Here is a 25,083-nt window from a genome sequence, read left to right on the forward strand (position 1 = left end):
TTATATTCAGTCCTTTCATCTCTATGAAAACCTTATATGGTCTGACTCTGTACCCTCACCCAAATCTCATCGTGAATAGTAATTCAAATTGTAATCCCCAGGTGTCGAGGGAGGGTCCTGGTGAGAGGTGATTGGATCATGTGGGTGGTTTCCCTCATGCTGTTCTTGAGATAGTGAGTAAATTCTCACTATCTGGTTGTTTGATAAGTATGAGGCTCTTCCCATTTCATGCTTTCTTTCCCTCTCACCTGCTGCCCTGTAAGACATGACTTGCTTCCCTTTCACCTCCCGCCATGCTTGTAAGTTTCCTGAGGCCCACCAAGCCAGATGGAGCTATGAGTCAATTAAACCTCTTTCCTTTATAAATTAGCCAGTCTTGGGGAAGTTCTTTTTTTTTTTTTTTGAGACGGAGTCTCGCTCTGTCGCCCAGGCTGGAGTGCAGTGGCGCAATCTCGGCTCACTGCAAGCTCCGCCTCCCGGGTTCAAGCCATTCTCCTGCCTCAGCCTCTCCGAGTAGCTGGGACTACAGACGCCCGCCACCACGCCCGGCTAATTTTTTTGTATTTTTTAGTAGAGACGGGGTTTCACCGTGGTCTCGATCTCCTGACCTCGTGATCCGCCCGCCTCGGCCTCCCAAAGTGCTGGGATTACAAGCGTGAGCCACTGCGCCCGGCCGGAAGTTCTTTATAGCAGCGTGAAAACGGACTAATATACCAGTCAACTGACCAGTTAGTAACCACCAAGGGTACAGAACTGTACTGAGCATATCAGATAAGATTTTATTGAGAGCTTTTCCCCAGTTGGAATTATATAACTAGCTTCCTTCAAAATCACATTTTTTTATCCTCATATTAATGTTTTAAATTTTGGAAAAAAGTTTGCTCAAAATAGCAATGAATTCCCAGAGTCAATTGCTGATGGCCTTTCCTCTTTTATAAAATACGTAGTTACATAGATGATATGACCATTAATTTCTGCTTAAGGTTTAGTTTTGATATATTTGCAGTTGAAAAATAGGCCCCAAATCTACTCAAAACTAATGCATGTCAATTGCTTTTTCCCAAGAGAAAATTAGAATAAATTTTGTATGGCAAAATCACTGATTTGCACTCTGTGACCTTAGCTAATTTCTACATTAATGTGGAAGAACTATAGGGAATCATGTCTGGAACACATCTGTCATTAAGTTTGCTAAAAGATTGCTATTTGAGGGCTTAAAGAGGTCAAAACATGAGTTGGAATGACATGTTCCTCAATGCTGGGAACTCTTTGTGTCAAACAAATCTGTCAGAGTGTTTATCGCCACATAGGACATCAGTTCTTATTTTTAGATTCTCATTAAACCCAGTAAAGCAGGTGTCTGAATAAGCTGAAATTTCATCGATATGCTTGCTCTGCATATAGATTGAAATTATATTACTCCTTATTATTGGTAATGCTTTCCTTAAAAGCAGAATCTTAAAAATATTTTAACAACTTGATTTAAAAAGCTCTTTAGTTTCACTGCAACTTAGGTGGTCCAATCCTGTTCTTCCAAATGTAGTTTCATAGAAAAAATAATCAAACTTTACCAAAATTTTGACGTAACAGCAGCCAACGTGCCACCACTGATCTCAAGTGCTTCAAACCAAATGACAGAATTTGAGATTTAGAAATGATCATGTAGCCTATCATATTGCCCAACCTACTTATTTTAATGTGAGCAATTTAAAGCCAAAAGCTATCGCTGTCATAGATCTCATAGCATCAAATATTGACATGCCCAGCTTTGTGAGCTATCTCAACTCACAGGGGAATAAACAGTAAAAGCTTTGAGTTTTTTCCAATAACAAATACCCCTGTACTCTGTTGAACACATCCCCCCGCCAATAGCATTCTTCAGTCTTTACTGTTTTCCAGGCTTGGAAGCAGGATCTCTTAAGGTATCATTCTGGCTCCATAACTTTGTGGTCACTTTCAGTAGTTAAAATAGTCACATTTTGGATCCTTAAAACTGAGTGCTGTTCCTTTAGCTCCAATTTCAAATTTGATCCAAAGCCTCTTTGTTTTCATCCTAGCACAGGCTAAACTCATGACTCTTAAAACTTGAGAGGAGAGCAAAGAGAGAAAACAGGGTTGTGTCTTCTCTCCTCTTTACCTCTCTCCATCCTGCTTTCTGTCCTCCTCTAAACTTGAGGCAGAAAGGAAGGAAAGGCAGAAGAGCCTACATCTCCTCTCCTGTATCTGCCCATGCTGAGGTTTCCATCTCTTTCCTATTGGTGTCCTCTCCTTTCCTGCTTAACATGGGCAGGCCTGCAATCCCTTTGGTGTGGTAATATCCAAATATCTTTGGAACTTTTCTTGTTTTCTGTTTACACTCAATTCCTTGTTGATCTCACCCAATCTGGTGGCCTTTAATAACATCTATATACTAAAAAGTCCCAATACCCAACTGCCTAATCACCATCCTTACTTGCATGCCCAGTAGGCTTCTCAAACTTACTATGTCCACAAAGCCTTCTCCACCTGCCATCTTCCCCTCTCAGCTAACGGCAATTCCATCTTTCTTGTTGATCAGATCAAAATTTAAAGCCATTTTTTTTCCTCTCTTCCTCTCTTATCCCCATGTTCAATCTTTCTACAAATTTCTTCAATTCTATTCAGACTTGTATCCTCTTCTTGCCATCTCTACTGCTGCCACCCTCATGTCAAACATCACTAGCTCTAGCCCAGATTATTCCAATGGTCTTCCAATGGATCTGCCCACAGTCTTTCTCAACGCAGCAACTAGAGTGATCTTATTAAAACACATGTCAGACCAATTCATGCCTTATGATAGCCCACATGCCTTACATGATGTACTTCATTCCTATTATATCTTTGGCTGCATCATATGCTACATCCCTCCTTGCTCACTCTACATCAAGTAAAATCAAGTACCCTGATTTCCTCAACAAACACTACAGTCATATGTTTGTTTGTTTACTTGTTTTTAATTCAGCTATAATTCACATAAAATGGGCAAATCTTAAGTGCTAAGTTCGTAGTTTTGACCGTTCTATAGGCCCATGTAACCACCATCCATTTCAAGATAGAGAACAATATTCTGTCACCCCAGGTTCTTTTCCAGTCAATTCCAATTCATCCTTATACATAACAACAATTTTAATTTCTGTTACCATAGATTCTCTTTGCCTGATTTTAGACTTAATATAAATGTAATCAAATAGTATATATTATTTTATGTCTAGCTTTTTCTTATGCAACATAATCTTTTTGAGATTCGTTCATGTCACAGTATATACTCATAGTTTTTCTTTTCTTTCCATTAATGACTAGTATTCCATGACTAGTATTCCATGGTATGAATATATTACAGTTCATTTATCCATTCTTCTCTTGATGGATATTAGGAGTGTTTCCCATTTGGGGCTAATATGAACAAAGAGGCTATGAACACAGTGTACGAGTCTTCGTGTAGACATACGTTTTTATTTCTCTTGGATAAATACCAAGGATTGAGACTATTGGGCACGGGCTAAATGCATGTTTAACTTTATAAAGAAACTGTGCCAGCCAGGCGCGGTGGCTCACGCCTATAATCCCAGCACTTTGGGAGGCCAAGGCCGGCGGATCACAAGGTCAGGAGATCGAGACCATCCTGCCTAACACAGTGAAACCCCGTCTCTACTAAAAATACAAAAAAAATTAACCAGGCGTGGTGGTGGGCACCTGTAGTCCCAGCTACTCAGGAGGCTGAGGCAGGAGAATGGTGTGAACCCAGGAGGCGGAGCTTGCAGTGAGCAGAGATCACTGCACTCCAGCCTGGGCAAGAGCAAGACTCTGTCTCAAAAAAAAAAAAAAAAGAAAGAAACTGTGCCTTCTGCTCTTTGCATTTGCTGTTCCCCTTACCTGGAATGTTCTTCCTCTAGGTATCTCATGGATAACTCCTTGGCTTCCTTGTCTTTGCCAAAAGTCACCTTCTCAATGTGCACTACCCTATGTAATCCAACTCCATCCTCCATCTCAACCGTAACACTCTCGCTATTTCCAGATTTTCCCATAGCACTCTTCACCCTTTGACATGCTATATAATAATGAATTATTATTTATTGATTTTTTTCTCCCACCAGAATGAAGGAAAAAGCTTTTTTTAAAAAATCTCTGCTGTGCATTAATAAGTCAACATTGCCTAGAACAGTGCCTGACACTTAAGTAGAAAGTCATAAATAATTGTTAAATGGAAGGAAAGAAGGAAAAAAGGAAGAAAGTAAGGAAGGGAGGAAGGAAGGAAGGAAGGAAGGAAGGAAGGAAGGAAGGAAGGGAGGAAGGAAGGAAGGAAAGAAGGAAGGAAGGAAGGAAAGAAGGAAGGAAGGAAGGAAGGAAGGAAGGAAGGAAGGAAGGAAGGAAGGAAGGAAGAGAGGGAGGGAGGGAGGGAGGGGCAAGGAGGCAATGAATGTCTCGGGTGTCTCTCAGAATGCCAGGTCATAGCTGCTCTATGGAACTTCTTAGGTCTCCAAAGCTCCAGAGTTAGTGCTCAATTGTTCCTAGTGAATTTTAGCACTCGCTCTTGTCCCAAGTGTGCTGTCTGTGGGCTTTCCAACCTGTGCCTGTTCAGCACATGCAGGGTGTTCTCTTGTGTAAAAAGCCTCTGTATTTTGACATGGAATTACTAAAATGTCTCTTCCATCAGAAGTTAATCTGCTTGGCTTCTGCTTTAGTGTGTCTGGATATGCCTATCTGGTCTCCCTTTGCTCCTCGTCGAAACACGCACCCCCCAATTGTGAAGGGAGTTTCAAGCTTCTTTCCACGTCCCATAAGCAGCACTCAAACCCAAACCCCACCCCTCCTCCATTTCCTCAGACCTTGAAGGCATTCATATGCTCTATTTCCAGAATTCCTCCAGCTGAATAGATTCATGGCTTGTGGTTTTGTTTTGTTGTTTTTTCAAAGCATTTACTACGTAAAAGTAGCTATTATTTACTACATAATCTGGCAGAAAATTCTAGAAAGCTACATTTCTTTTGCCCTCTAATACAAGCCCTCACTAATAGAATGGCAAAACTGGGATTGCTATTTACTTATTAAGTCTTCTTCTTTTGAGAAAATCAAAAAGAAGTAATGGGCATGTGTGGGGGTAGGAGCGATTTGAGAACTCACTATTCTTTCCACTCAGTTTTGCTGTGACCTTGAAACTACTCTAAAAAAAAAGATGTTTATTAATTAAAAAAAAAAAAGAGTCGCAATAGTTCTGCCTTAAAGATAACAGTAACTCATGTTAAAATCACTGCCCATTCATTTTCCTACTGGTCCACTAAAGTAAATGTGAACTCATACAGAGTTTAAGCCAATTCTCTCATCAAGTAAGTCAATGTTTATTACAGTTTAACAGTGCTGCTTGTCTCAGCAGTCTTAAAGTGATTATATCAGTGCCTGTTTTGGTCAGGGTATAGCCAGGAAAATGCAATTCACTTTAAGTATTTACAACGGAGGATACATAATACAGGAAGTTGGTTCTACAGATGATAAAGGAGCCGAGAAGCCAAATGAAATGGTGAGAGGAAACCCTTAGCAACATCAGGGAACCACTCCTCTCCCTGGGCTGGCTAGATAAAGGGAGATGGCAAAGTCACCAGAGTCCAGGTGTCAGGGTTACTCAGCAGAAGCCAGTTTCAAGGCAGGCCTGTCAGACAGGAGCTAGTGCCATGGAAAATATACAACCTAGCCAGAGATAACACCAAAAATATATAATTGAAGAGAAATTCCCTGATACCTTCATTTCTTTCACCTCTCAGTCTGCTGCAGGTCTTCCCACTGGCCACACACAGTCTGAAGCCCACTGACACTTAAGCCTAGGAAACAGCCTATAGGGATCAGCCCTTCAAGCAGGGGAACAGCAAGGAATAGATCTGAGGCAGCAATCAGCACTGTGGCAAACTAGAATAAACACACAGAGCAGAATTTGAAAAACATTCAAAAATTTCTATCAGAGTAGATGATTCTCTGTATGGTGCTATTTTAGAACATTTCAAAATACATGTATTAGCATAAGGAAGGGTTAATGGCTTATGCTCTATTAGGTTCAGAAAGAGAGAGAGAGAGACAGAGAAAAAAGGAAGGAAGGAAGGAAGGGAGGAAGGAAAAGAAAGAGAGAAAGAGAAAGAAAGAAAGAGGGAGGGAAGGAAGAAGGAAGGAAGGAAGGAGAGAGAGAGAGAAAGAAAGAAAAAAAGAAAGAAAGAAAGAGAAAGAAGATTAATTTACTTAATGGTAAACATTATTAAAATAAATACTCAAGCAAAGCTTGAAAAAGGGAGTCTTGTTTAATTCCATCCCACCACAATCCTATTCTCTCGGCCTCCTATGGCACAGAGATTAGTGGTAGTGAAGTGGAGAAAGGAGGTTAGAAGTTCCATGTTATTTCTGGCTATTTCAATTGCAGCATAGAAAAAAAAAACCCACTAACAGTAATAGTTCAGATCTTATCTTGATACTAATCTTGATGATTTGTGTATTTTTAGAGACATGAAACCAGTAAACATAATTGGGAGGTAAAGTTTCTTTTTCTTCTATTTGACATCATAAAGTTATTTTAACAAAAAGAAAATTTAGTCTAAAAAAAGATTGTGCTCCTAAATTCAAGTGTTCGTATACTTCTTAAGTCTATAATTTACTAGGCACAATATTATGACAAGACTAACAATTAGATCATTGTTGCATAAGCGCTATGATAACTTAATGGGCAGTAGAGAGTGCCCAGGGTTTTGGTTCTAAGACATGAGTCTTAGTACCACCGGGAGTACTTTTCTGGCTGTGTATCTTTGGACAAACAACTTGACGACTCTGAGCCTCCAGTCATTTTAAATAAAACAGCTACAGTCATGGTACCACTCCACGAAGCCATTGTGATGATTTAACGAAGTAAAATTTGGTGACCACTACGGCACGAACGCTTGGCTTCTGTTGTTTTCCTTTTTATTTTGGGGACCCAAGAATATGCCTTCCTTTTAGCCAATGAAGAAACACCAAACACAAACATTATATAGTCAGAAGCAACCCTAAAATAGCTACTATATAATTAACCCAGTCTTGAGAAGAGAAAACAATTACAGGATTAGAGAAGGAAAAACACAGACAATTTTCTATGCCATCTCAAATGCAGCAGCTGAAAGAAGACCCATCAAACTCACTTATGGCACCCAGCTGCATTACTGCATCTTTACAACCCTAAGGATTCCAGATGTGTGGGGTTCACCTGGGTCTAGGGAGCCCTTAAACAAGCTAACCAATGATTTCCTACAAAACAGTGGACTAAATAATCAGAAGAAGAAATGAAAATCACCTGGACAGTTTTGCCTTAAAATAATTGACAGAAGGGGTGGGGACAAATAAGTTTTGTAAGTAGTTTCTTGCCGCAGTTTTCTTATTCAAATGCCTCCTGGCAGGCAGTTTTTCCACCCAGTTCTGATTTTAGTTGAGTTGCTATGTTTTCCTCTCTAATTCAGACCCTGAGAATGATCTATTGCAAATCCACCCATTCTTCTTCCCAGAGAATCCTTTTATTCATAAAACTACTTTTTCTTTTTTCCATGAAACTACCTCCATGTTAGCCCTTTGGAGGAATTTAGTGAAGAATTTATCTTCCAACAAATATTTGTTGAAGGCCTACAGCATGCCACGCAGGCACCTTTCTAAGCACTCTGGGCACACCAAGGAACGGAGGAAGATCTCTGTCCTCATGGAGCTTATATTCTAGTGAGGGAGACAGACAATGAACAAGAAACATAAAGAAGAAGTAGATGGTACAGTGTGCTAGAAAGTGATAAGTATTATGGCTTAAAACAACGAACCATGGAGCAGTTCCAGGAGTGCTGAGTCGGCGGCATTGGTGAGAGAAGTAAAAAGTTCCCCGCCTCATTGGTGAGAAGTAAAAAGTTTCTTGTGTCCTCCCAGCTGTCAGCATTCCAAAGAGTTAGATTTCTGTGAAGGCACACAGCCCTTTTCCTGAAACAAGATTTCATACTGGCAAGTAATGACTTTGTTTCTTTCCCATTCAAACAAGTAATGAAATTTGACATAGCAATTTTTACTCTTTTAATTTCCAGATCTGATTGTGTGGAACTACATATTAGGATACCCTGGTTTCTATATCCATTATATTTCATTAAGGCTAATTTAGCTTCTCTATCTCCAAGTCCTCAATCTTTCCATCTTCCCTTCACAAATAGAATAATTACCAGCTCATGTCCTTTGACGTCAGAACAGTGCAACCACTCTCTGTGTTTTAGCAATTCAGTTGTAAGACTTTCATTTGATTCCCTGGACCTCATTTGAACTTCCGTGGGTACAACCCTATCTTAATAAAACACATACTGACTCTGGGAAAAATTGTAAAGCAAGTAAAAATGGGGTGGGAGCTGCTCCACAATTCATTTCTGAGGCTCTTAACTCATTTATTACAGAAATTTCTTTCTCTTTCCTTCCCGTTGATAATGCTTAAGTAGTCCCCTGACCTGCACTGCATATTCCCCCTACTCAAAGCTTATACCATAGGTGACATTACCTTGAGGAATTTCTGTATAACCAAAAAACCAGTGTTTCATCATAATTAATTCACACACAGTTAATTAATACAAGAGAATTTTTTTATTTTTAGCAGGGAAGTGAGTTTCTGGCTTCATCTTAGCCAGCTTTTTATCTCCAGGGCTTAATACATGTTAGTACACATATACATTTGGTGGATGAATGAATGGAAGAGAAATATTAATATATGAAAATGTAATCCTGACAGAAGGAAGGAAACAATATCTATTTTGTATTTAATTGGTTGAAAATAGTATTGGGACCATATTTCTCCCAGGACCTTCTGCTTCATTCCCTCTTCATGTATCCTTTTATTTCACAGTGTTCTGTTTGTCTTTTTGTCTGCCTGTCTTTGGCACTGGACTCTGGAATCCTTGAGATGTTAGATATGTTTAGCGGTTTTATCTCCTGTCATTAATATTTGGGTTGGGGGAACACTTACTTCCCCACTACTTTTTTCCAGCCAGAGAGGAGCAGGAATTTCTATTCTCCTCCTCAAAATAGAAAAGCATGAGAGGAGCTTGTGATGTCTCTCTAGGCGCTGCCTCACTCCTCTCCAAGTGACTTACTTCATTGGAAAATGTGGGAGAAGAAACCATCATACTCAGCTCATCACATCTGCCTCTCCTTTTGGACCTGGCCTGCCTGCAGGACACCCATATTCTCTGCAACTATCATGGAGTAAATGTATGGAGGGGGCTGAGGAGTGAAGGGTTTGTACTGCTCTTCTAGGGCCTAGAAGAGGTGGGTGAGTAGATGAGTCTGCCTAATCCAGTAGTAAAGTCTTAGGTGGCCCATTGAGGATGCCATTTTTGGAATGATGGCACTGAGGCCTGGAGTGCTTATATAGCTTTGCCAAAGTCACAATGAGCAAGTGACTTTGCTTAGATTTGAACCTAAGCACTTTGGTTATAAACCCAAACTCTTGAACACAATGCCCTATTTCTGTTTTGTTGTTTGTTTGTTTTAATTATTTCCACATTCTCTAATCAACCTTACCAAAAAAGCCAGTTTTACATCTCTGTCAGATTCCTGCATCTACTCATGAACGCAATAGCTAGCACAGGGCTGGCCTGGCTCATAATATTCATTCAAAAATGAGTGACTTTAATGAAGTGATATTATCAGAGTCCTTGTGATGCTTGAATGAAAAAGTGAAGAAGGAGCTAGATCACGGCTAGGTGACTCCGATGCTTGAAAAAATGTAGAGTCAGCTCTCATCCCAAAACTCCAGGAGTCATTAATTTCTTTGATACTTTAGAGAATAGAATCAGGTGAGGGTGAGTTGAAAATGTCTAACATGGACTCTTTGGTTCCTGTCTCCACTATACCATTCATGTGTGTAACCTGAGCTGGGGCACATCCCAGAAATACTTGATATCTTTATCCTACAAATTTCTTCTGAAAGTGTAACCTATGGGTCTCCACTTGAGCAAGATCATCTTAGGAAAAAATAAAAATAAAAAAAGAAGAAATAGGGCATTGTGTTCAGGAGTATGGGTTCTATAACCAAAGTGCTTAGGTTCAAATCTCAGCAAAGTCATTTGCTCACTGTGGCTTTGGCAAAGCTATATAAGCACTCCAGGCCTCAGTGCCATCATTCCAAAAAAGTAAAGACATGTGTTAGAACAGTTAGGCAGATTATATAAAGCAATCTATATAAAGTATTTAATGCAATAAATAATATATAGGTGCTTGTTAAGTGCTGGTGCCCTTATACAAGATTGATAATTTTATTACCTTCTTCTCTTAGAGAGTACCAACACATGTAAGGCTGCCCAGGATGCTGAAAATTCCTGCACTACAGAAATGCATTCAACCTGGTTCAATGCAGAACCTCTCAGATATATTTCACCAAAAGCTCTTTTTTAAGGGGTTTTAAAATTATTCTTAATATCAAGACAAACACTTTGGGCTACACTGCCACAGGTCTGTGAATTTAGCTGAGGGCAACACACACCCCTAGTGGCCACCAAGCCCTAAAGGAAGACGCAATTCAGAAATATACCCCCGTTTGGCTGGTGGGTCACTTCTGAAGTTTGAGTCCAGCTTCGCTTCACCATCTGTCTTTTAATGTCCAGTACTAAGCACAGGCCTTAGTTAATTGAACATGCAAAGTGGCACCCGCAGGCAATGATCTCAGTATATATCTTGACTCATCATCCAAAGAAATCAGAGATGAAAGCAACATCTAATGGCTGAGAATACATAAATAGCCATTTCCACTCACTTTCAATTACCCTGCAGAGGAATCTGGTCACAGATGAGCTCAGTAAATTCACAATATGTTATCCTCAATAGCTAAGCTGAGCAAAATCACCCAATTTGTTAGAACATTAATCCTCTAAAAGCGTGCCAACCCTAATCAATTTATGGCTCCACATTGCTTAATGGTAAAGATAAGAGAATCCCCAGGGATGCCCAGGTGTGACCTTCAGTGAGTCAAGTGCAGACAGTCTCCTGAGAATGTAGATGGATGTTGTATGGCCTAAATACCCAGCTTATAGCTAGTGTGGTCAGTGTTCTAACTCTCCTCTGCACTATGTGCCTTTCACAGTCATCCTGGAGGAATTTCCAGTCCTTTGAAACTGGGGATTACAATGTATTTATTTCTGAATCCCCAATGATTGGCATAATATCAGATACATGGAAGTCACACATTTAACAAATATTAAATGAATTTAATATTTGATGATATTGAATTATTAAATGAAAAATCAAATAAGTGATAGCAGGCAGTTACCTTCAGCAAATACACTCACCATACATATGTACATACATAAAGGATAGGGTTCTTTTTTACATTTTTTACATTTTTACATTTTTTACATTTCTCAATCTGAAGCGGGAGGTGAAGTCTCTCTTTGTTTGATTCTACCTGTGAGGGGAGTAGTTCTGAAGTGCTGATACCTTAAGAGCACAACTGGCAGAATTGTGGAAAGCACCATAATCTACAGGTTTAAATCTTAGATCTGTCTCTTAGTAGCTGTGTGACTTTGGGCAAGCTAGCTATTCTTTCTGTGTCTCAATGACCAAACTGTCAGATAGGAGTGATAATCAAGGTTGTCATGAGATAGAAATAAATTGTATGCAGCTATGCATCACATAACAATGCTTCTGCCAACAACAGACTGCATATACAATTATGGTCCCATAAGATTATAACGGAGCTGCCCTGTACAGATGTACCATTATTTTATCTCTTGTGCAGTATTTTTACTGTATTTTTTCTACGTTTAGATATGTCTAAATATACAAATACTTACCATTATGTTACAATTGCCTACAGCATTCAGTTTAGCAGCATACTGTACAGGTTTGTAGCCAAGCAGCAACAATAGGCTGGACCACCATACAGCCTAGATGTGCAGTAGGCTATTACTATCTAGGTTTGTGTAAGTACACTCTGATATTCACACAGTGATAAATGTGCCTAATAATCCATTTCTCAAAGGATATTTCCATCATTAAATGATGCATAACTATATATATAAAATATATATGTGTGTACACACACAAATATCTGTACGCAGCATGTGTCTTTATATATGACACATACATCATATATATATATATATATATCTGAAAGAAATGTGTAGTACACAATGAACACAATATAAGCCTGGGCTATTACTGTTGAAAGGTTGGGAGTAGAACACTAAGGAGTTTATGCACCCTTGCTCCCATATAAATTGTTCTTTTTTTTTTTTTTTTTTTTTTGAAGTGGTTTTTTTCTTTTTCTTCCTCGGGGGGGGTGGGGTGATCTCAGCTCACTGCAACCTCTGCCTCCCAGGTTCAAGTGATTCTTCTGCCTCAGCCTCCCAAGTAGCTGGGATTACAGGCATGTGCCACCACGCCCGGCTAACTTTTGTGTTTTTAGTAGAGATGGGGTTTCACCATGTCGCTTAGGCTGGTCTCGAACTCGCAACCTCAGGTGACCTGCCTGCCTCGGCCTCCCAAAGTACTGGGATTACAGGCATGAGCCATTGCACCCAGCCTAAATTGTTCTTTCTTAATGCTTTGTTCCCTTTTGGTATCTCTTAAAACTCACTTCTCACAATGTAAATGTAGCATGAGGAGCTAAAATCCTCACAAGGAATAGCATATATTTGTCTGGCCTTTCCCTCTACTCAGATTTCTCTGGGACCTATAGAAGTGTTGTGTGGTCAAGAATATTAGTTACCACATGACAGACTTTTGCACTTTTGCCTTCCCTTTTCTTCATCCTGGGGATATCTCATCACATCTCCCACTGCTCAGAGGTCATGATAAATTCTAGCCAAGCAAAGCCCCCATCGCTGTACCAAAGGAGCTATATTCTCCTCCTAACCTAAATAGTGAATCAGTGTAACATAAACTTATATGACTAGTAAAATGGTTGCTGCTGGATGACCGGCGGTCCCGTCAGGGAGTCATGCATTGTCGTGGTCTTTCAAATCAACTTAAGGTATAAATTATACACAATAAAGTGCATCTACTTCTTATATTTATAGGTGAATGAGATTTGACAAATGTATAACCTGTATAACTACCACAGTCATCAATACATTTTCATCATCCCAAAAAGTTCCGTTGTCCCCTTGGTAGCAAATTATCCCCGCCCTAGTCCCCAAGCAACCACTCATCTGTCACTTTAGTTGAGTTTTACCTTTGCTAAAATTTCATACATTTGCTTTTGTGTATTTTCTTCCATTCAGTATATTTTTGAGTCATTTATGCTGTTACGTGTTTAAGTACTTTGCTCTTTTTTATTGCTAAGTAGTAATCCAGTGTGTGAATATATTATAATTTATTTATCAACCTATTCATAGACGTTTGAGTTGTTTGCTGTTTTTTTTTTTTTTTTTTGGCTGTTATGAATAAAGCTGCTATGAACATTCATGTAAAATTTTTTATGTGGACATATGCTTTCTTTCTCCTGTGTAGATTCCTGAACAGCGTTGCTGGTCCTATGGTAATTGTATTTAACTTTATAAGAATATGCCAGACTGTTTTCCAAAGTGTTCTATCATTTTATATTCTCATAACTAATTTATGAGTTACAGTAGCTCCACATTTTGTAAACACTTGGTATTGTCAATCTCTTTAATTTTAGTAATTCTAGTGAATGCGTGATTGTATCTCATTGCGGTTTTTGTTTTTGTTTTTGTTTTTGTTTTGTTTTTGTTTTGAGACGGAGTCTTGCTCTGTTGCCCAGGCTGGAGTGCAGTGGCGCGATTTCGGCTCAGTGCAAGCCCTGCCTCCCAGGTTCACGCCATTCTCCTGCCTCAGCCTCCCGAGTAGCTGCGACTACAGGCGCCCGCTACCATGCCCAGCTAATTTTTTTGTATTTTTATTAGAGATGTGGTTTCACCGTGTTAGCCAGTATATTCTCGATCTCCTGACCTCGTGATCCACCTGCCTCGGCCTCCCAGACTGCTGGGATTACAGGCGTGAGCCACCGCACCCGGCCCTCATTGTGTTTTAATCTGCACTCCCTGATGATTAGTGATGTTGAGCATCTTTTCATGTGCTTATTGGCCATTTGTATATCTTCTTTTATGGTGAATCTGTTGAAATCTTTTACCCATTTTCTACTTGGGTTTTTTTTATCTTCTCATTGAATTCTAAGAGTTCTTTTATGTTTATATACAAGTCCTTTGTCAGATATACTTTGAAAATATTATCTCCCAGTTTGTATTTGCCTTTTCATTCTCTTAATGGTCTTACGAGCACAATATTTTAATTATGATAAAGTTCTATTTTTTCATTTTTTCTTCATATTCTATGCTTTCTATGTGCCTAAGATATCCATGCCAACACAAAGTCACAAATATTTTCTGATATTTTTCTTCAAAAAATGTCATAGGTTTAGCATTATGTTTAGGCCTATAAGCCATGTCAAATTATTATGTAAAAAGAGTATGAAGTAAGGTGTGTGGTGTTCATTTTTTTTAATGGATAACCCAGTTGTTCTAGCATCATTTGTGGAAAATACTGTGTGAAAGGCAATTCTACACAAAAACATACACACACAATCTTCTGTTCATTGGTTGATTTGTCTATCCTTACATGAATATTACATTGTGTTTATTATTTTAGCTTTTATAAATTTTAAAAGAAGGTAGTATAAATCCTCCAATATTGTTCTTGTTTTCAAAATTGTTTTGGTCATTCTAGGTTCTTTGCATTTCCATATAAATTTTTGAATCAACTGACAATTCTAAAAAAAAAATCATGCTGTAACTGAGGTAAAACTCAGGTTAGGGGGAATTGACATCTTAACAATATGGAGTGATCCAATCAGTGAATGTGGTATATCTTACCATTTATTTGGCATTCTTTCATTTCTCTAAGCAAGATTTTGTAGTTTTAAGGTTTTATAGTGTACATTCTTAATACCTTTTGTTAAATTTATCTCTAATTATTTTATCTTTTATGCTAGGCTAAATGCAATCACTTTTATTGCATTTTCAGTGATTCATTGCTAGTACATACTTTTTTTTGTCTACTGCTTTGTATCCTGTGACCTTGATAAATTCGTTTGTTAATTCTAGTAGCTGCCTTTTAAATTCCTTAGAGTTTTGTAGATACATGATCATGTCATATGTGAATACAGACAGCATCACTTCTTCCTTTCTAATTTGTATACCGTTTTTTCTTTGCCTTGGTTTTTGCATGAATTAGATCCATGGTCTAGGACCCTTGTAATGTTAAATAGAAGTGGTAAAAACAGACATACTTGTTATACTCTCAGCCTTAAAATTGAATCTTTTATCATTAAGTAGGATGTTAGCTGTGTTTTTTTGTTTGTTTGTTTTTTGTAGATGCCCTTTATCAGGTTGAAAAGTTTCCTTCTATCCCTAATGTCTTGAGATATTTTACCATGAATATGTGCTGTATTTTGTCTAATGCCTTTTCTGCATCTAATGATGTTCATATAGTTTTTCTTCTTTATTTTATTGATATAGTGAATGGTAATGATATTAATTAGATATTTAAGGTAAATCAACTTTGCATTCCTGGGATAAATCTTCTCCATTCTATATCATTTCTTTAATGTACTGCTGGATTTCATTTGCTTATAATTCATAGAGTAATTTTGTGTCAATATTCATGAGGGACATGGGTCTATAGTTCTTTTATAATGCGTGCAAAGTCATTTGTGGAAAAGACTGGGTTCAAAGGAAACTCAACACCACACTCAGACACAGAGGTCTGGTTTTGTTATCAGATAAGTCTGATGCTATGGTTTAACTTTTTGTTCCTTTCAAAATTCATGTTGAAATTTAATACCAAATGCAACATTAATGGAAGACATGGCCTTTGGGAGGTGATTGATTAGATGCCCTTATAAAAGAGCTTGACAAACCTAGCCTTGTTCACCAAAAATTCATTCCTTTTTGCCCTTCTACCTTCTGCCATGTGAGAACACAGCATTCTTCCTATCCAGAGGATGAAATGTTCAAGTCATCATCTTTGAAGGAGAAACCAGACCCTCGCCAGATGATGAACCTTCCAGCACCTTGATCTTGGATTTCCCAAACTCCAGAATTGTAAGAAATAAATTTCTGTTCTTTATAAATTATACACTCAAGTATTCTGCTACAGAAGCATAAAGCAGACTAAGACAGTTGGCCTCATAAAGCAAGTTAAGAAGTGTTTCTTCTGCTGCTGTTTTCCAAATAAGTTTGTATAGGACTCATATTATTCATCAAATATTTGATGAAATTCACCAGTGAAGCAACCTAAAAAATTGGCAGTTTTGTGGGAAATCTTTTAATTTTTTAATACAATTTTTAAAATAAATGTAGGACTATTCAAATATTCTATTTTTACCTGTGTTGATTTTGGTAATTTATACTGTTCAAGAAATGTTTATTTCATCTAAATTTTTTTTGGCATAAAGTTGTTTATAATATTTCTATTTTCCTTTTTATGCTTCAGGGTCTCTAGTGATGAATTCTCTTTTATTCCTGATATTGGTCATTTCATTTGTATCTTTTTTTCCTAATTACTCTGGCTGGAGGATTATCCATTGTATTAATCTTTTCAAATAATCATCTTGTGGTTTTATTAATTTTCTGTTTTCCACTTTCTATTTAATTACTTTCGGTCCTTATCTGTATTATTGTTTTCCATCTGTTTACTTCGAGTTTTATTTGCTCTATAGTGTACAATAGGCATTGTCTTAAAATAGAAGCTTAAATCATAATATATTTATTCTGATAATATTTTTTGTTCTGAGTCTACTTAAATGTTAATGCAATCACTCTTTTAATTAGACATTTTCAGGGTTTTTTTTTTCATTCTTTACTGTTAACCTAAGTTTCTTGCAGTATCAGAAAATTGAATATTGCTTTTTAAAAACATCCAATCTGACAATCTTTGACTTTTGTTTAAGGACTTTAGGCCATTTACATTTTATGAATTATTAATATAGTTGGGTTTAAATCTGTGATCATGCTGTTTACGTTTGTCAGGATAACTATTTTCCCTCTCCATTTTTGAGGAATAATTTTGCTTAATATAAAATTCTTGGTTAACATCTCTTTTTTAGTCTTCTTTCAGTACTTTAAATCTGTTGTCTTGGTATGTATTGGCTTGTCCCATTTCTGACAAAAAAGTCTGATATCATTCTTATCTTTGCTCCCTTTTACATAGTATAGAGTTCTCTTTTCCTCTGGCCATTTCTAGGATCTTTATCATTGGTTTTCAGACATTTGATTAATATATGCCTTGGTGGATTTTTTGTCTGATGTTTGTATGATTGTATATTAATTTTATGATTTTTATCCAATTCGGAAATTCTTTTTATTTAATCTAATACTTTTAAAACCCCCCTTTCTTCTTCATGGATTTTAATTACATAAATGTAGAGCACTTGAAATTGTTCCAAAGAGTGCTGAGGCTCTGTTTATTTATTTTGCTACTTTTTTTTTCCTTTCTCTGCTTCCATGTAGATAGTTTCTATTGCTACATTTTCAATTTCACTGACCTTTTATTCTACAGTATTTAATCTGTTATGTCCCTCCTGCAATATTTTCACTTTCTGTATTGATTTTTCATCTCTGGAAGTTCCATGTGCTTCAATTTTTAAATATTTATTTCTTTCCTAACTTCATTTTAAAAAAATTCTTGAGCATATTTGTTACAGCAATTTTAACAAATATTTAAATCCAGTGTATGTTAATTCCACTTCTGTCATTTCTAAATTTGATTCTGCTGACTTGTTTTTTTCCTGGTTATGGGCCACACGCTTCTTCACGTGTCTAGAAATCTTTATTGGATGCTGGGAATTGTGATTGTTACACTGCTGAGTGTCTAAATTTTGTTGTCTTCCATTAGAGTGTGTTTAAGTTTCTTTTGGAAGGCAATTAAATTACTTGTGGATCAACTTAGTCTTTTTGAGGCCTGTTTTTAAACTTTTGAAAATATCTACAGTAGCTTTTATCTTAGGGTTAGTCTAGCCTACTACTAAGGTATACGTCTTCCAGGGTCTATATTTAATGTTTAATGAGGCCTCATCACTTTGGCCGATTGGAACTCAAGGAACTTTCAGTCAAGTATGTTCTCTGGAAATTGCTTATTTTGCAGCACCCTAGTGGTTCCTTGCTTGGCATACAGTTTTGATCCTTAGCATGCATAGCTTAGTTTTCAGCAACACACTCAAATGGACCTACATGCAAATTTCTGGTGCCCTTTCTCTGCATGGCTCCCTACTCTCCAGTTTCCTACTCTACAAACTACAGCTGCCTCAGCCTCTTCAATCTGTAGTTTCTTTGTCTTCAACATAACAAAACCACTGAGTTCTGTTTGGGTTCTCCTGCTATGTGCTGTCCATAAAGTACAGAAAGCTGAGATCATTTTAGAGCCCACATTACTGATTTACCTTCTCTCAAGGATCACAGCCCTGTACTACCTTTTGTCCAAAGTCTGAAGACAGTTGTTTAATAAATTTTTGTATAATTTTCTAGTGTTTCTGGTAGGAGGCCAAGTCCAATTTCAGTTACTTTATGGAAGTCAAACACTGGTTTGACTGCTATTATATTCCAGGCAAAATGGTTTCTGATTTAAGTAAAAGTCACATTAATCTACAAAAGACAACCTTCTCCTTCAAAGACCAGAATAATCCCTTTTCATCATTAAACAGACTTCGAGGAAAAGCAAAGAACAAATGATCAAAGATGGTGGTTTTGGCAAGGTTTTCATAATAAAGTTTCTTTACCCTTTTCGTTTAGCAGCAATCTCCTGCCTAACCACTTTTCCTCACCTGCATCCTTGGTGCTGGACTCCCATGTAGCACACTTTGCTCCTACTTTTTTCAAAATATCTCTCTACAGAATTTCTTGCCTAATTATCCATCTGTTCAGCCTCCAACTCCACATTCAGGGACTATGTAGATGGGCTCCAGCAGTGGTGGGGAGACTAGCTCAGGGTTTATTGCTTTTTATCAAGGTAACACCTGTTCTTTTCAGCAAATGACTTCTGGAGACAATAGTTCTGCCTTTCATGTTTAACCCAAAAGAAAACAACTAATCAATAATCACTCCTCTTGGCCAGTCATTGAGACTAAAAATTTTAATCAGATGAGGCTTTAAAATAAGTCTCCAGGAAGACAGTTAATAGAACTGGAGAACCTTTAATAACATTTAACCAAAATATATCTCTCTCCTTCTAGTATCTGGAATAGCAACAGAAGGAAGCATTCAAAACAATTCCTACCTAATTGACCTCTGAGGTTGATGCAGTTGTACATGGCAAGGATGTACAGGTTTTTTTGTTTTGTTTTGTTTTACTATTTTAAGTATTTCATTAAATGGAATGTTTAGATTCATTTATTAATGCAAGACATGTTTATTTCACTCTTACTTTGCTTCACATCCCTTGCGCTAGCCATTCCCTAATGATGAATTGATATGGTTTCTGTCACCAAGGAGCTCACAACCTCTTGAAGGAGCAAAACATATAACAGGATCATTATTATATAGTGTGAGCTCATTTGATAGAGACATACTTAGAGAGCTATATGAGCACAGAAGAGAGATTAATTCTCCATGCTTCCCATGACCGGGTACCATTTCAGTAATAGATTATGGACAATATACCTGAGTTTCTCAGTATTGAGATAGTTTTAAACTAGTAATGTTGTAAGAGATACGAGGAACAGTGAATGAAACTTTACAAAATGAAATGGCTATCTGTAGGGCCTGTGAGGAACTGCTGATTTAAGGCTAAGGGAGGATGTCTTCATGCTCAATGCTCAGATCATTATCAGAGACAAAGAAAGAAGGCAAGAGAGCAGATTTGATGTAGTTAATTGGGTGAGGGAGAAAGCCAGAACTCTGTTAGAAGGCTGAGTTATGATAGCCAACAAGGGAGAAATAGAATTGACTAAGAAGCATGTTCTTTATACAGCAGTAATGCCTAACCTGAGATCCATGAGTAGGCTTCAGATGTATTGGAGGAAAGGAACCTCCCCATCCCTGAAATTGTCTTCACATTTTTGGATGTGTGCACATTTGCATTTTTCTGGAAAAATGTTCCATAGCTTTGATCAGGTCATCAAAGTGTCACACAGCCCCTAAATATTAAGAACTACTGCTGCATAGTAACTTATCATATAATGGCAATGAGTTATAAAACCAAAAGACTCAAATTCGAGACCTGCATCCTCCATGCTCTAGTTGTGTGACCTTGAACATGTCCTTTTATTCCTCTATGCTTACACTTATCATCTGCCTACCTTGTGGAATTATTGTGAAGGTCAAAGGGTTTCATGAAATAAAAAGTGCTACACAGTTGTTATCTACCAAGACAACAATTGACTTAAATAAATGCAAATACAATTTATTGGAAGTTCCTTATTACTCTTTTAAATATGGTAAATCCATTCTAGAGGTTAATACCTATCCCAGTGTGTGGTGTGTGTGTGTAAACTTCCAAAAAATTTTCAGTGTGAAAGTTTTCAAACTTACACAAAAGGAGATAAAACTGTATAAAGAACTCCCATGTACCTCTCATTGGTTTCCATAATATCAACATATATCCAATCTTGTTCATCTATAACCCGATTTCCTCCTCTTTCCCTCACTGGGTTATGTTGAAGCAAATCCAAGACATCATATTATTTTATCTACACATTGTTTAGGATATTTCTTAATAAATAAGGAAATTCCTTAATAATTCCTTAATAAATAAAAATTCCTTAATAAATAATGTCATTTGTTTCAAAATAAAATTAAGGAATTTATTAAGGAATATCCTATTTATTATTTATTAAGGATATTTATATTCCTTAAGGAATATTAAGGAATAAATATTAAGGAATATTTCATTTTGAAACAAAATGAAATTAACATTTTTAACATAATGACAATACCATCATTACACAGAAATATTAAGTAAATCTTCAACATCATCAGTGTTCAGATTTCCCTGGTTATTTTCTTGAGGCAGGATCCAAACAAGATTCACACTGAGCTTTTAGTTGCTAGGGCTCCAGAGGTTAACTCAATCCCGACTTTTCCAGATTCTCCCATCTAGGGCCCTAAATACTCTTCGTTTGCAGCTCCTAAGCCAGCATGTAACATGCCAGAGATTATAGCAGCAGCCTGAGCCATCAGCAGTTGGATCCAGGAATGATTTTTGTTGTCAAAACCCCATCAACAGAGATCAGCCTGATTTTCCTTTCAGTTTCTGCCTTGATTTCTCTGAAGAGCTCCTGACTATTTGACTATTGTTTTCATGACTATATATGGTGATTTTAAAACCTTCCTACAAATTCTTTGACGTTCCTCCCATTAAGAAATGGTGGCTGTACCCTACTTGAATCTAGATTAGTTTTGACTGCTTTACCCAATAAAGTACACTAGAAATGATACACTGATTTACAAGGCTGGGCCATGAGTGATCAGGGAGCATCTATCTTTTTTGCTGGAACAGTCCACCAGAAGCCCAGACCACATGAAGAGGCCATACACAGGCATTCCAACTGACAGTTCCAATTAAGCTTAGTCTTCACGGCATATCACCAGTCACCATAACTGTGGTTTAAAAAGTCTCCAGATGATTCCAGTCCCTGGCATATGAGTTATTCCAGATGTCTGAGTCTTCCCAGTAGAGACCCTCGTTGTTATAAAGCAGAGAAAAACCATCCTTAAGTTTTATTAGAGAGGGCACTCTCTGAAATCCTGATCAATAAAAACCTTCAGCATAAAAAAATGATTTATATTTTTATGCCACTGAATTTTGTGGTGGTTTGCTATACAACATTAGTAATGACACTAGGCCAGGCATGGTGGCTCACACCTGTAATCCCAGCTCTTTGGGAGGCTGAGGCGGGCAGATTACTTGAGACCAGGAGTTCAAGACCAGCCTGGCCAACATGGTGAAACCCTGTCTCCACTAAAAATATAAAAATTAGCCGGGCATGGTGGCATATGCCTGTAATCCAAGCTTCTTGGTAGACTGAGACACAAGAATTGCTTGAACCCAGGAGGCAGAGGTTGCCGTGAGCTGAGATCACGCCACTGAACTCCAGCCTGGGCAACACAGCAAGACTCTACTGAAATAAACACATACATACATACATACATACATACATACATACATACCCTAGTTCTTGCCATGCCCATTTCCTTGGAGGGCTAAATCCCCCAAACCCCTGCTTCAGTTCACCATGCTAAGTGTCCATGATTTCAGCATCTAGCTAAAGAAATGGACTGAAAGACCTTACCATTCATCGTGAATAATTTAAAATAATACTCATTTCTAACAAAGTAACTCACTCTGGGCCTAGGCTGTGTCTGTCATCACTAAGTCCAGAGGGTCTTGATTCCATTTCCTTGGTGAATAAACCTCCAGATGCTTAGCTTTGTGGAGGAAAGCAGAGGAGTTCAAACAGGCTGTGTTTCAATCAGTCTTCCTTCATGCAGTCCGTCCTCACCCCTGCCTCCAGTTCCTGGGCTGGGCAAAGCCAAATGATTGCCTTGTTGTTGGCACCCTCCTCTGCAAACACGTATATCTCAGCTTTATTCACTCTGCTAAGTTGGAACCACCCACTCATTAACTTTTTCTCTTCTAAAATATTCTTGGGCATCTCATATCTGCTGCAACCTCTTACTCCCTTTTCTCTGGCCTTGTATATTTGTATCTGGTTTTATTTACTCTCAAGGCTTCTGGCATTCTGGAAGCAGGACAGGGCAAGTGGCTGGAGGCTGGTCCTGTTTTCTGTATGTGAACTTTCACTCAGTCCCTGCTTTCTAGGACTTCCCTGCCTCTCCTTCTAGCCATACACAATGCCTGCTATTGCTGAGTTCAAGCTTTGTTTTGCTTATTGCTTATGTTCAAACAATCTTCTTATTTTCAGCCCTATCCCTCATTCCCACCCTCCACAGTACCTGATACCTCCAAGTTCTGAGCCTTGCAAAGTTTCCATGGGGATGGACTAGCTTGCTGCTGGTCAGTTTCCTCTTTTGCAGACTCTTCATGTTGTGATCTCTTCTACCCTGCTAAGTCATTTATCACTCTCCTGCATCCACTGGTATCCTCATTTTCTTCCTGGGTCTACACCTTTTAATTTTCTTTAGTTTTAGTGAGGTCTTGAAATGGTTATAAACTTATGTGGTCAGTACACCGAGTTTAAGAAAAATTGCCAATATTTATTTATACAGTCACCAATGAGCAATGAAGGTTTTGCTTGGATAAAAATCAGGGTTGACAGAAATCATACATAGCAGTTGCTGTATTATATCACCCTCAGTCTGTAGTTTACTTCTTTATTTTTATGGGGTTGCAGAGTGTTAAGAAATTTCTAATTCATAGAGAAAATTTGTTGCAAATGATAATGTTTTTAACAGATTGCCTGGCAGTCTTGTAATACCTTACAGTATAATTGATCCAAATCTTGAAAGAAGGATGGAAGAAATACCTTTTATTCAAATTTGGCTTACTAACAATTATCTAACGTTGTTCACATTTTGTCATTGGTAAGTATTCAGTTTGGAGTGAGTTGATGGGACATTTTTAAAAGCAGTACATAATTGGAATCATTATGAGATACCTAACAATGTGTTTTTAAATCCAGAATGACTTCTATTCAAGACAGTAAATGGAGCACACACTCCTTTCCCATCTTTCTGACGACCCACTGAAATGATAATCAGCAAAAAATGGGAGAAATTCCTATAGGAGCTGAGAATGGATGGTGGACATCAGCATATGAAAGTCATTAGTAAATTTCTATAAGATAGAGACTAGATGATGGGATACTAGTGGATGAGGAAGAATGGAGGCAGTGCCACCTCTAAGCATGAACTGAAGAGACTGAGACAGAGGGATGATTAAACTTAATAGTGATGCCCAACAAAGTCATGAGTTGATAATGAATCATAACTGAGTTTTATTGAGCACTTATTAAGTGCTAAACAATGCTCTGAACAACTTACTAGATTTTGTCCCATTTAATGCTCAAAGCAATCTTATAAAACTATCTTGAATTCATGGCTGAACAAACAGAGGCACAGATAAGTTGGGTAGTATATCTAAGGTTTCACAGCTAGTAAGGCAAGAAGCTACATGTGGAACTCAAGCAATTTAAATCTAGAATCTCATAATTGCTTTGCCAGACTGAGGCTGTTTTCAAATGGTTATATTTATTTTGTTTTGCATGTAGATTTTAAACTTTAAGGTTCACTTTTATCCTTGACATTTATCTGCATTTATAAACTGGAAAATACTAAAGGATTGAATTGTAAAATTGAGCTTGTTCAGCTTATTAAAAGTCAGACAGCATCACAAATTCACAAATGCTAAAACTATCTGTAATATAATTGGACCACAACATGTTACCCATTCACATATTTCTTAACACTGGCTATTTCTCCACAAAAATGCTATGCATCCAGTGGAAGCATCTGAATGTTACCTAACATTTAACTGAACTCAGCATTTGTGAGTTGTTATATTTCACTTGCTAATACAACTTTATGAGAGAACACATGCACCAATCTGAATTCAAAAAAAACACTATGGTAGAGCTACAAACCTCCTATATAACACATTTGCTTTTTTTAAAAGTACCAATACAAAATCTGTAAGAAAAAAATATTCCAAAATTTACTCAAAAGCAAGTTAAACAAGGTATCACAAGTTAGCCCATAACTTGTGGCCCTTACAGTAGACATCTCAGGGATTTCCCATTGCTAGTTCCCACGCATCTCTTCTCCCATGAACATAGATAGGATCCTGGAAGCCATGTTTTACTGCATATCAGCGCCCATGGCCAAGTTAATTCATTGCGCAGGTGATACTTGGCTCGTTAGTCAATTCGATTTCCTCTCTTGAGCATTTGGAATAGGGACTCAAAGTTGAGTCAGCCTCTGCAGATATATGGACTCTGCAGATATATGGACTCAGAGTATGTGGTATGGTGACATTTTTGGCCACAAGGCCTGAGGAGCATAGAAAGCAAGTCTTCAGATGAAAGAATGAAGAAATACACAAAGGTGAGCAATAGATTCCTACTGTCCTTTGATACCTGGT

At 37.7% G+C, this 25,083-nt stretch overlaps 1 protein-coding gene across 11 annotated transcripts in view; it reads right to left on the reverse strand.

The window, feature by feature from the left end:
* Positions 1 to 25,083, reverse strand: part of FAM76B (family with sequence similarity 76 member B) — a 67,901-nt gene that overhangs the window by 12,024 nt on the left and 30,794 nt on the right. For 4 of the 11 annotated variants that reach the window (XR_009215748.1, XR_009215746.1, XR_009215749.1 and 1 more), the window contains 2 exons: positions 7,827 to 7,980; positions 5,753 to 5,916 (listed from right to left, as the gene is read on the reverse strand). The exons of 5 other annotated variants lie outside the window; for them this stretch is intronic. The gene's annotated coding sequence lies outside the window, so the exon portion shown is untranslated. The remainder of the gene's footprint in view (positions 1 to 5,752; positions 5,917 to 7,826; positions 7,981 to 25,083) is intronic. 2 more of the 11 variants (XR_009215745.1, XR_009215744.1) reach the window with 1 other exon arrangement.

This window comes from Hylobates moloch, unplaced genomic scaffold (genome assembly GCF_009828535.3).
Source record: "Hylobates moloch isolate HMO894 unplaced genomic scaffold, HMol_V3 SCAFFOLD_11, whole genome shotgun sequence".
In the NCBI taxonomy this organism is placed as follows: domain Eukaryota; kingdom Metazoa; phylum Chordata; class Mammalia; order Primates; family Hylobatidae; genus Hylobates; species Hylobates moloch.